The following is a 13,144-nucleotide window of genomic DNA, read 5'->3' on the forward strand; positions in this document are numbered from 1 at the left end:
GTGAGTACCACAGGAGCAATAAGGAATGGTTAAGAATGCTGAAACTTCAAAAAGAAATTTAAAAACAGAGAAAAAGAACCAAGAAGTTAACATCTGACTTAGAAAGATCTTCAATGACCTTTTCAAGGGTATTTTTAGTAAAGAATGAGCATTGCACTATTTACCACAGTCCAGATGCACATAAGATGTTATTGGGTGTTTCCCACAGAACACATCAGACATACTCAACTGAGTTGTTGTACTGGTCAGATTTCAGAAAAATGAAGGAGTCATTAACAAACTACCAATCGCCTGCTGCTGAATACAATAATAGCCAAGAAGAAATTACTTGAAGGATGGATGGGGAAATATTTTTTTGTCTTTCAAATTGCCAGGGAGAAACAACCCAGTGGGGCGGAGCCAAGATGGTGACATGAGAGGATCCTCTCTTAGGTGCTCTCTCATAAAACTTACAAACTAAATTTTCCAGAGACAGAACCCACAGAGGGACCCAGTTAGGCAGTTCTCCTACTCAAGGTAACCTGGAAAAGAGTGGAAAGGCTCTGCTCCCCGGGGTCGGAGTGGTGGCCTGCCAGAGGGGTGGTGGGCCCACCAGAGAAAATATTACAAGCAGCCAGAAGGACACAATTCAAATATCGTGGAGCTGCAATCAGGATCTCACAGGACTTAGCAGCAACTACATCAAAAGCTCGTAGGGCTTGGAATATAATATACTGGAAGGCAAAAGAGCTTAGAATGCAACCAAGAATCAACTACCCAGCAAGGCTGAATGTCCTCTTCCAGGGAAAAAAGATTGACTTTCAATGAACCAGGGGAATTTCAAATGTTCCTATTGGAATGGCCAGAGCTGAACAGAAGGTTTGATCTTCAGATACAGGACTCAGGTGAAGCATGGAGATTGAAGGAGAAGGGGAAAATATGAGGGACTTAATGAGGATGAACTGCATGTATTCCTGTATAGAAAAATGACACTGATAATACTCATATGAACCTTCTCAATTTACAGAGCAGGTAGAAGGAGATTCTATAGATGAAGCACAGGAGAAAGCTGAATTTGAAGATAAAATATGGTATAAAAATGGAGTCAGTAGAAAAAAGGGAAATGTAATGGGAGAAAGAAAAAGGAGAGGGGGAATAGGCCAAGATATTTCATATAATAAGATTTTTCTTTATTACAATGAGCTATTGCAATGATATGGAAGGGGGAAGGCAAGGGGGAATGAGGGAATCTTTGCTCTCATCAGAGGTGGCTAGGAAACAGCATATATACGCAATGGAGTATAGACATCTGGAGTAAGAAAGGGGGGGGCGGGGGAAGGGGGGGATGTGAGTGATGGAGGAGAGGATGGACCATGGGGGGAGAGTGGTCAGATATAACACATTTTCTTTTTTACTTCTTGCAAAGGGCTGGAAGTGGATTGCCTGTCTGGGACCATAGGGCCAGGTAGATGCTGGGCCTAAGACATGGTATGGGGGCTCAGGGCCTCTTGGCCCCAGAGCCAGGGATCTGCCTGTGCCACTCAGCTACCCTACAGCAGAGTCGGAGTGAAAGGAGAGAGAAAGTATAGTACATAGTAGTGGAGAGATACTAAAGGAGGGAGTTGCAATCAGCAATGGCAAGGGTGGAAAAACATGGAAGTAACTTTAAAACATGGAAGTAACTTTTGTGATGGACTTACCATAAAGAATGTGATCACCCGCGACAGAGTTGGTGGTGTTGGAACACAGACTGAAGCACAATTTTTATTATTATTATTTTGGGGGGGTGCAGGGAAAATGGGGTTGGGTGGCCTGCCTGGGGTTGTATAGCTGGGTGATCATTGGGTTTTTGAGGCCAGATTTGGGCCCGGGTGCTTCTGGCTCCAGGGCCAGTGCTCTGTCCGCCACCACTATTTTATTTTATTTTGGGTATTTTTTTCTTTTTTTTTTCTTTTTTATGTTTTTGTAGGGCAGTGGGGTTGGGGTGGCTTGCATGTCATACAGCTGGGTCATTGTTGGGTGTACGGGGCCGGATATGCGCTCAGGTGCTCCTGGCTCCAGGGCTGGTGCTCTGTCCACTGCACCACCTGGTCATACCTACAATTATTACTATTTTTTTTTATTTTAATTTTAATTTTTTTCTCTCCCCTTTACTTTATCACTCAAGCGAGTCAGTATTTTGGGGGGGAGGGGGTATTTTGTTTACTCTTAAAAAAGAATATTTTATTAATGTATAAAAAAATTATTTGTACAAAATGAGAATAAATATTAAATTAAAATTAAAAACAGGAAATAACCCAGTGGAAGAAATATTTTAGTAAATAAATGTTGGTGTGTGTGATTGTATATGTGGGATACACTTTCTTCCCTAAGAGAAATATATACATACACACACACACACACACACAAACACACAAGACATGGATTTTCTCAATACCCACAAGCACCTCCAATAGGCTCATCCAATTAACATTTATTAAATTTCTACTATGTTCAAGGAACTAGGTAATTTTAAAAAACAGAAATCAGGAAACCAAGGTTTATAAGGGTTTCTATGACTTGTCCAAGATTATAGAATTAGTAAGTGGCAAAATCAGAATATGAACCCAGATCCTCTGAATTCAGGCCGAGAACTCATTCCACTGTGCCATGGGGATTTAATATATTACTAGATCTTTGACTCACTCCAAGGATCTCTACAATGTGTTTAAGCATGTAAAGAATATGAATATAAAACATTTCTCAGGGCTTCATTAAAAAACTTTATGATGGGGCAGCTAGATGAATAGAATACCAGCCCTGGAGTCAGGAGGACCCGAGTTCAAATCCAGCCTCAGATACTTAATAATTACCCAACTGTGTGATCTTGGGCAAGTCATTTAACCCCATTGCCTTGCAAAAAAAAAAACTTTATGAGGGCACAGACCATATCATCTCTAAACTGTTATCTTCTTGGTGCCTTTAAATCTGTTGTTGCAGTTCTTTTTCAGTCATGTCTGATTCTTCATGACCCCATGTGGGGTCTTCTTCAAAGAGACGCTGGAGTGGTTTGTCATTTTCTTCTCCAGCTCATTTTTACAAATGAAGAAACCTGAGAGTTAAGTGACTTGTTCAGTGTCACACAGCTAGAAAGTATCTAAGGGTCATATTTGAACTCAGGAAGATGAGTCTTCCTGACTCTAGGGTCAGTACTCTATCCACTGAGTCACCTAGCTGCATGTATTAAGCATTTAATAAATATTAAATGATTGAATGCTGCACACATGTGAATGAATAAGTTTTTATTCTAATTTCATAAAAAGTCTCTTCTTAATTATCAATAAGGGCTATATCTGTGTGCCTGAAAAGTAATTCAGAAGATGAGATGCTTACCTTCATTTATTGAAGGTAGTAACAGAACTATTATTGAAATGCTATCATCTCAAATGAAGATAAGTATCACAGTTCAGTGGCAAGAGGGCTGGACTTGTAATCAGGAAAAGCTGGATTCAAATCCTGCTCCTAACAATTGCTAGCTGTGGGATCAAGGTCACACCTCGAGGCAACTTAATAGCCCAGGGATCGGAGGTTCAGACTTGTAGTCTGAAAAATCTTAGTCTGAACTCTGTCTCAGACACTTAGTCATGTGACCCCCTGGTGAAGTCATTTAATCTCTCTTGGCCTCAGTTCTCAATCTGTAAAATGAGGATAAGAGTGCCAACTTCACAGTATTTCTAGGAAGAACAGATAAGAGAATGTTTGAAAAGATCAAAAACCTGAAATTAGATCCTAGGTATTCTTCAGTTCTCTGCATTTAAAGAAAAATGCCACCTGTAGTAACTCACAGGGCTACTGTGATGCTGAAATTAGATCATGTAAAGGACTTTTCAAACCCTGAAGGCTACTTAAACATCCAAAGTTGGTGGTATAGCCCCATAGTTATTCCTCAAATATTGCCACAGATTGTAAATTAAACATCCAAGATCAGATAGGTCTAGAACTAAAATCAACTTCAGAGGTCCAGTGAATCAAACACCCTTATTTTACAGTTGAGGAAACTGAGGACCTGTAAAAGTAAATGACTTGAGGGGCAACTAAGTGGGTGCTGTAGAGAAAGTACTTGGTCTGGAGTCAAGAGGACCTGAATTCAAATCCAGTCTCAGATACCTGACACTCTATAGCTATGTGACCCTGGGCAACTCACTAAACTCCCATTGCCTCACAAAAAAAAAAAATCAAAGGTAGGGCAGCTAGGTGGCACAGTGAAGGGGCAGCTAGGTGATACAGTGAATAAAACTCCAGCCCTGGAGTCAGGAGGACCTGAGTTCAAATATGATCTCAGACACTTAATAATTACCTAGCTGTGTGTGACCTTGGGCAAGTCACTTAACCCTATTGCCTTGTTAAAAAAAGCACCAAAAGCAACCCCCCCCAAAAAAAAGCAAATGACTTGGCCAAAGACATGAAAGAAATGAGAGATTTCAGATAAGATTTAAACCCATGCACAATGGTTTTACAGCCAGTGGGATTCCCCCCCCATACTATACTACCTTTCAAAAAAAAAGCTTTTATTATTGTTCTCATAAAGAAAAATATCAGTATCTTTTGTTTAAGTCCAGAAATATACAACTGGCAGAGAAATATGGAGAACCAAGGAACAAATAATTGCCACCACAAATTTGAGAAGGCCATTAATGGATTATGAATACCACGCCAAAGAATCCTTTCCAAGGAATTTGTTAACATATTTCAACTGTTCACCAAGCTACAACACATCAAGTCCTCTGAAAGAACACAGTCAATAAAAGGAAGAAAAGAAAGGAGTCATGCTGCTTGGAGCAAGACAGCTTTGGCATGTTTCCAAAAGGCACAGTTAAGTTCTAGTTTATTTTTCCAAAGCCTGATAAGGCAAAGACACATTTTCCTCCCCGTTTATTCTGTTGATGTTAAAATAGCAGGGTCTGCCAAAGCCTGAAGGAACTTTAAGGGAGAAGTCTTATAAATTACACACTGAAAAATGAGACCGATGTACACAAAGCCTTGACCTTCCTTCAAGTCTTTGTAAGTGGAAGGAACCAAATATGAAAAAAGAAAGTAAAGAAATCTTGGAGCTGAATAACAGAGCTAGCCACCGACACAATTTCAGAAGCAACCAGAGAACACTGGTTTGACTAAACAACAAGCATTAATTTGAGAGAAGAAAACATGCGTCCATCAATTGTTGTACTTTTGGTTAGTCTATACATTACTGACTCGTTAAATTTGAGTAACTAAAAGAGAAAAGTTGGAAGAGGAGATCTAATTAGTGTTGACTAATTTCAGAAGCCCAGATCCTAGACAGTTTGTTGTTTTGTGCTCTCAGCAATAATAATTTCACCATTTTATGTTATATCTTTATGATTTTCTGAAATCAGTATTTTTTCTTCATTAAAACTGAAAGGTGAAAGATTTAGTAAGCAAGACCCAAAAGCAAGACAACATAGAAGTTCACTGCTTGATAACCTAAGAACATATAAATACAAAAAAAATCACAAAAGAGAACCAAAGGAGGTATTTTTCAGATCCAAGCATGAGAGAAAATTCTTGACCAAACAAAGAATCAAAAAAGAAAGATAAAGACTATATAATTATATAAAAGTTGAAAGATTTTCTAAAAGCAAAGCCAATGAAACTAGAAGAGAATAATGGGGGGAGAGGAGATCTTCCTAGGAAATATCTCTGATAAAAGTCTGATATTGGCCTCAGACTATTTGGGTAATTCCATTTAATCCCCCCCCCCAAAAAAAAGTCTGATATTCTAAGTTCAGAGAAAATTGATACAAATATAGAAGACTTTTCTAGATAAATACACAAGAGATAACCCAATAGACAAGTGATCAATAGATAAGTGTCCAAATAGATAAATGGCACAATAGATAAGTAATCAAAAGATATAAACAGTTTTCCAAAAAATGCAAAGTTTCAACAACCAAATGTGAGGGGGAAATACTCCAAAGCATTAACAGAAGAAATGCAAATCAAAACAACTGAGGTTTTACCTCATAACCTTCGATTGGCAAAGAAAAAAAAAGAAAATCATTCATGCCAGAGATGCTATGAGAAGACTGGCACATATGGATACATTATTAATAAAGTGAATCAGTACAACAGTTTTGGTAAACAATTGAAACTAGGCAAGAAAATTTCCATAGTTGCCATCTTGGAATTAAAAGATCATAAGCTTTGAGTCAGAAAAGGACCTTTTAGGCCACCTAGTCCAAGCCCCTCACAGATGAGGCAATGGTGGATCACAGTGTTTAAGTGACTTGCCTAAGATGCCATAGAAATAAAATGAAAGAGAATGTCTGTCAATAAAGTAACAAAGAGAATCCCTCATTCTCACATGAAAGTGAGTTTAATAAAGTGGATCTATGGAAGAAAAGGGTTTTATAAAAGTCATTATTACTCTTAAAGAGCTAGAGAAACATGGGTATATTATAGAGATACAGGTATAAAAAACTATGAAGCAGAACAGGAGAGGGAACAGTGCTACTGCAAAAACAGAATCCCTTCTCTTGTGCAATCTTCCTTGCCAACCCCAGGTAATGCCATTGATGAGGTCTGTCTCCATCAAAACCTTTTATTTATTCATGCAATTAACAGACTCCTGCTTACATTGGGTCAATAGAGCCTTCTGTCCTGACTAAAAACTTGATTCCACAGTTCACAAGGTTTCAGATTCAACCCTGGTTCTGACTTTCTCTCTCTCTCTTTAAGGTTTTTGCAAGGCAATGGGGTTAAGTGGCTTGCCCAAGGCCACACAGCTAGGTAATTATTAAGTGTCTGAGACTGGATTTGAACCCAGGTACTCCTGACTCCAAGGCCAGTGCTTTATCCACTATGCCACCTAGCCGCCCCTTGGTTCTGACTTTCCTTATATATTCCTGGAGAAAGCAAGAAAAAATAAAAGCACATTAAAAAAAAGCAGTTAACTGGGTTTCTCAGTTTCTTCATGGAGCAATGTTGAGGGGAATTAAGCACACCCAAGATTCAAAGATGAAAAGAAGGGCTCTGTGGAATGCCAAGTAGTGATTTTATTTGTGCAGGTGGAGCTACCAATCTTAATTACATTCTTCAATTCCCTTTGATGTCACCTAAGGATGGGTATTTAAAAAAAACCACTCCTCTATGATAATAACCAGTGATAGTAAAGAATTTTCTTTGGGCAAGGGAAAACTTCCTACAATTTGTTGTTATTCAGTCTTTTTTTCAGTCATTACCTGACTTTTTGTGACCCCATTTGGGGTTATCTTTTTTTTTTAGGTTTTTGCAAGGCAAATGGGGTTAAGTGGCTTGCCCAAAGCCACACAGCTAGCTAATTATTAAGTGTCTGAGGCCTATTTGAACTCAGGTACTCCTGACTCCAGGGCCTGTGCTCTATCCACTGTGCCACCTAGCCACCCCTATTTGGGGTTATCTTGACAAAGATACTGGAGTAATTTGGCATTTCATTTTCCAGGTCATTTTACAACTGAGGAAACTGAGGCAAACAGGGTTAAGTGGATGGCCTGGTTATTGTCTGAGACCAGATTTGAAGATGAGTCTTCCTGATTCCAAGCCTAGTGCTCTATCCATTGCATCATATCACATACTAAACATTTTTGGAGAAAACACAGACAAAAGCTATCTAGTTAAGATTCATTTTTCACAGCTTAACAACACAGTCAAGAAAGAGAAATCCTACCCCCTCATATAATTTATTAAGTTTTATGAAGACTAAATTTATGTTCTCTGATAAAATACCTTTTTTATATGCAATGGTAGTTTTCAACAATTATTTTTTGCAAGGTTTTTAGTTTTACATTTTTTTTCCTCTCTCTTTCCCTCCCTCTCCTCCTTTCCCTCCCCTGGTCTCCCCCTTCCCTTGACAGAAAATAATCTAATATAAGTTATACATGCATAATCATGCTTTTAAAAGTATATATTAATCATGTTGTAAAAGAAGAATCAAATCCAAATGGAAAAAATTAGAAAGAAAAAACATTGCATAAGACAATTTTTTTAGAATTGAAGATAGTAAGCTTTGGTCTACATTTAAATGTTATAGTTCCCTCTCTGGATATGTATTGTATTTTCTATCACGTCTTTTAGAATTGTCTTTGATTATTCTACTGCTGAAAAGTGTAAGTCCATCATAGTTGATCATCATCCAATATTGTTATGTGTAATGTTCTTCTGTTTCTGCTCACTTCACTTTGCATCTGATAAAATACTTTTAAATCTGAAGAACAGTTCTCCAACTGCTATCGGCATGACCTGAAGGTCAAGTGAAGTATCATCCTTTCTGTAATAGAGACATATTTGTGACTTCTAATGAACTTGACTTGGCAAGAGATAGTAAATAATACACTAGAGTGAGAATCAAAAGACTCAAATTCCAGTTCATTTTTTGCCATGATTGAGCTCTGTGGACTTAGAAAAATCACCTGATCTTTCTGCACCTCAGTTTTATACCTGTAAAATGAAGAAGTTAGACCAAATGATATCTAAAGTCCCCCTCTAATATTCAATGATTACCAATCCATTCCTTTGTATTTGGGAACATGAAAGCTAACTTGATTTGCCCAGGAAACAATAAGGATCAATGATCTAGGTTTCGATATCCTCATCTGTAAAAAAGAGGGGATTGACCTAGTTTACTTCCTATATCCCTTCAAGCTCTAAAGCTATAATTCTATCCAATGAACTAAATAACCCACCATGTGCTGAGCACTGTATTCATTGTACAGAAGTATCATAAACTCCATGTTGGTACAGAATACTTTATATCCCCAGCCCTTAGCAAAGTATCTCAAATATTGTAACTATTTAATAAATACTAGATGAACAAATGTGGATCAACTGCTGGGTAGGCTTGAGTTTTGGGTTTCAAGTTTTTCTAAGGACACAAAAGAGGACATTTTAGATCTATACACCCCTTATATAACACAATGATATTGTCTTTAGTTGACTGGCCCCAGAGTCAAGAAGTCCAGAGTTCAAATTCAACTTCAGACACATATTAGCTCAGGAGCACAGGAGGGAAAAAAAAATCACTGAAACTTGTCCACTCTGGATTTCTCATCTAAAAAATGTGGATAATAATGGCAACTACCTCCCATGCTGATGTGAGGATCCAGTGCATTAACAGTTGTGAAGCTCTAAAATGCTATATAAATACTAGCTATTATTATCATGTCATCATTATTAACTTAGCAGAAAACTACTTTGTTTTCTACAATAGCACTAGGGACTGTTCCATTCATTACTCAAGACAATGACAAGGAGCTGTGGTCCTATATAGACAAAAAAATAACATTATTCTTCATGAAAGTTCAAAAAGGGAGAAAAGGCAGAATGAGTGTCCATTATTTGGGGAATTAACTAAACAAATGGTGGTAGATGAATGCAACAGAATATTATTTTGACATAGGAAAAAAACAAATATCTGTTTAAAAAACAGGATAGAGGTGGCTAGGTGGTGCAGTGGATAGAGCACCAGCCTTGGAGTCAGGAGGACCTGAGTTCAAATCTGGCCTCAGACACTTAATAATTACCTAGCCGTGTGGCCTTGGGCAAGCCACTTAACCCCATTGCCTTGCCAAAAAAAGAAACAAACCCTAAAAAATAGAATAACTTGGATGAATCGATAAAGTAGAACATAAGCAGAACCACAATAATAAGATATACAATCAGCACAAAAATGTAAAGGAAAACATCCTACAAAGATTAGCTGCATTGAACAAACTTGGTTCCAGAAACATATGCTACCCCCTCCTCTCAAGAGTCTAAGGGTGAGGGACTGTAGATGGAGAAAGTTGTGGACCCTGTCAGAGAAGGGAACAGTCAGTCATTTTTTGCTTAACTTAGCTTCACTACAAGGATGTCTCAGATGAGGGGCTACATGCATCAAGATTAAACAAATAAACAAAAGGAATCCATACTTTAAAAATAATCTATTGACTGTTCTTAACTAATATAAAGAATAAAGGAGGCTTTCTGGAACTAGAAAGAATACAGAAATTTCTACCAGTCTCCCTCTAAGATAATCCATCTTACTTGCTAATTATCCCATTAGAGTACTGAACAGATATGATTTTTTTTTAGTGTACAAGAACATTCTAACCTTCTCTGATTCAGACAGAATGGAAACAACCTTAGGTCCTTTACCAGAATGAAGAAAAGGACATTTTACCCTAAAATCAAAAATTAAATTCCAATGTTTAAAAAAATCTGTTTTAAAATTAGAAACTATTGCATCTAATAAGTTTAATCAGTTTCCTTTAAGATGAGACATCTAGTAAAAATAATTACTTTCCCCTGTGGCTTTCAGAATTTAAAAAAAAAACTGCTAATCAAGTTTGGCTTCTCTAATATTACATATGATTTGTTCAGGCCCACAACCTGCATCCTTAGAAAATTGTTAAGACCCCTGCTTTCTTCTCTTTACCTGACCAATTGCACCACAGATCTTGTTCAATTCAATTCAACCAATATGTAAGTTTCTACTTTATACCAAGAAATAACTTTTGCCTTCAAAAAATTTATGATCTATTGAAGGGGATGCAATATTTACAAAGGTAGGTAAATACTAAGTAATACAAGAAAACTGAAGGGGGAACAGGTGTTCATTAATGACAGGTATCCTGAAAGGACTCATGTATTGTAGGCAAAGATAGAGAAAGGAGGAGCACACTGCAGAAATAAGGAGTCATTTGTTAAAAATCAATAGATGCAGATAAAAGTTTTTGATAAAACAACACCCATTTCTGTAAAAAATATGAAAAATAACAGATTATTTAAAGTATCCTAAAGAGTCAAAAAAATAACTGAAACTGAATAATAACTGGAATATTTAAAACCCACAAAAATATTCAACATTTCTACATAATACCAATAAACTCAGCAGAGATAAAAAAATTCATTTTAAATTACTACAGAATATATAAACATACACACACACACACACACACACACACACACACACTTGCCCATTCAATACCCAGGAGTCTACCTACCCAAGTCCACACTGGGATTATATAAACACAACTCCAAATATGGAAATAAAGAGAGATCTAAATTATTGAGAAAATATTCATTATTGGATGAATCAAATGAAAAATAGCTATTTTTTTTAAAATCAATGCCATACCAAGCAACTGAAGGACAGAACTGCAAAGAATAATAATTAAATTCATATGAAGGCTAAAAAGATATAGATTCTCAAGGTAAATAATGAAGAAAAAGTAGGAATGAAGGGAGTCTGTCAGATCTCAAACTATACAACAGGGCCAATAATTCTTAAAATAATTAAATACTGGTTTAAAAAAATGAATTTGATCCATGGAACGGATTGGTCATATTATATATTAGGAAGCAAAGGTATCAAGTAGTTCAATATACTAAAAAGACAAAACCTTAGTTACCAAGAGTCTACTAGTTAACAAAAACTGCAGTGAAAACTGGACAGCAGTATAGAAAAAAATTAAATTTAGAGCAATAACTAACATTTTGTACTAAAATAAGCTCCAAATAAAAAATAAAAGCTGGATAAAATTCCTATCAGATCTACAAAGAAGATAAATGTTCATAACCAAATATGGAATAGAAGAAAGAATCAAAGAACATAAAGTGGATAATTGTGATTATATCAATTTCAAAGAGATACCAATAAATCCAGTCAAGTTAAGATTAAAAGTAAAACAAGAGGGAAGCAAAAATCTTTGGAGCAAGTTTCTCTGACAAAGGTTTCATTTCTAAAATCTATTAAGGAACTGATTCCAATTTGTTTTTAAAAAAAGTAATTTGGGGTGGCTAGGTGGCATAGTGGATAGAGGACCAGCCTTGGAATCAGGAGTACCTGAGTTCAAATCTGACCTCAGACACTTAATAATTACCTAGCTGTGTGGCCTTGCACCCCACTGCCTTGAAAAATCTAAAAAAAAAAAAAGTAATTCCTTAAATGCATATAAATGGTCTAAGAATGTCAACAGATAGTCTATCTAGAGTCATATGAAAAAAATGCTTCAAATCATTACTTTTCAGAAAAATACAAATGTTAAAGGTGCTGTGGTAAAACAGATTGAGTTGGTAGTTGGGTTTGGATTTTTTTTGTCCATTTTTCTTTCCTTTTTCTTTCTTTTTTTTAAAAGGTTTTTTTTTTGCAAGGCAAATGGTATTAAGTGGCTTGCCCAAGGCCACACAGCTAGGTAAATTATTAAGTGTCTGAACCAGATTGGAACTCAGTTCCTCCTGACTCCAGAGCCAGTGCTCTAGCCACTACACCACCTAGCTGCCCCTGTCCTTCATTTTCAAAGAAGACCATGATATCAGGGAGGTGATGCCAAGAGAAGCATATGAATTCAATTTGAGTGACAGGATGCTGTGCTAAATCACCAACCTCACTCTCTCTTCCAGAGCCATTTGGTTCCTGTGGTCAGATATGAATCAGGATAATTGGAGATGGCACTGGATGTGAGGCAGAGTTAAATGACTTACCCAAGGTCATAAGCGAAAAGTGTCTGATGACAGATTTAACTCAGGTCCTCTTGACTCCAGGACCAGTGCTTGATCCAATGCGCCACTTGGCTAGCCCCCCAAAACCAGGTACTTTTTGATGCACTGGGGGGTAGACCTGTGAATTGGTATAAATATCCTGGAAAGCAATTTGGACTTATTCCCCAAAAGTTATTCAACAGTACATACCACTGCTAGGTCTACATCCCAAAGGAGTATAAATAAATAGGAAACAACCCCAGATAGACAAAAATGTAAAAAGGGATATTTAGCCAGTGAGGAACAGCTGACTAAACTGTGATACATGAATGTCATAGAGTGTTCATATAAACTAATGCAGTGTAAAGAGCAAAATCATAAGAATAATTTATACTATAAGAACAATATTATAAAAATAAACATGAACCAATAAGGAATGAAATGAGCAGAAATAGAATAATTCCTACAATAACAATACTGCAGAAACAAGCAATTTTGGGAAACTAAGAATTTTGATCAATGATCACATGATTCCTAAGGATTGATAATGAAACTTAGTATTTAACTTCTGACAGAGAAGTGATAGAATTAGGAGAACAAAATGAGGCAGATATAGATATAGATAACATACACATACAAACTTATTCATATCTTTTATACACAAATAATGACA

General features: G+C 36.8%; 1 protein-coding gene across 2 annotated transcripts in view; it reads right to left on the reverse strand.

Moving 5' to 3' along the window:
• Positions 1-13,144, reverse strand: part of ARHGAP10 (Rho GTPase activating protein 10) — a 355,007-nt gene that overhangs the window by 273,508 nt on the left and 68,355 nt on the right. The window lies entirely within an intron of this gene.

The sequence above is a fragment of the Macrotis lagotis genome, chromosome 3, assembly GCF_037893015.1.
Source record: "Macrotis lagotis isolate mMagLag1 chromosome 3, bilby.v1.9.chrom.fasta, whole genome shotgun sequence".
Taxonomy (NCBI): Eukaryota; Metazoa; Chordata; class Mammalia; order Peramelemorphia; family Peramelidae; genus Macrotis; species Macrotis lagotis.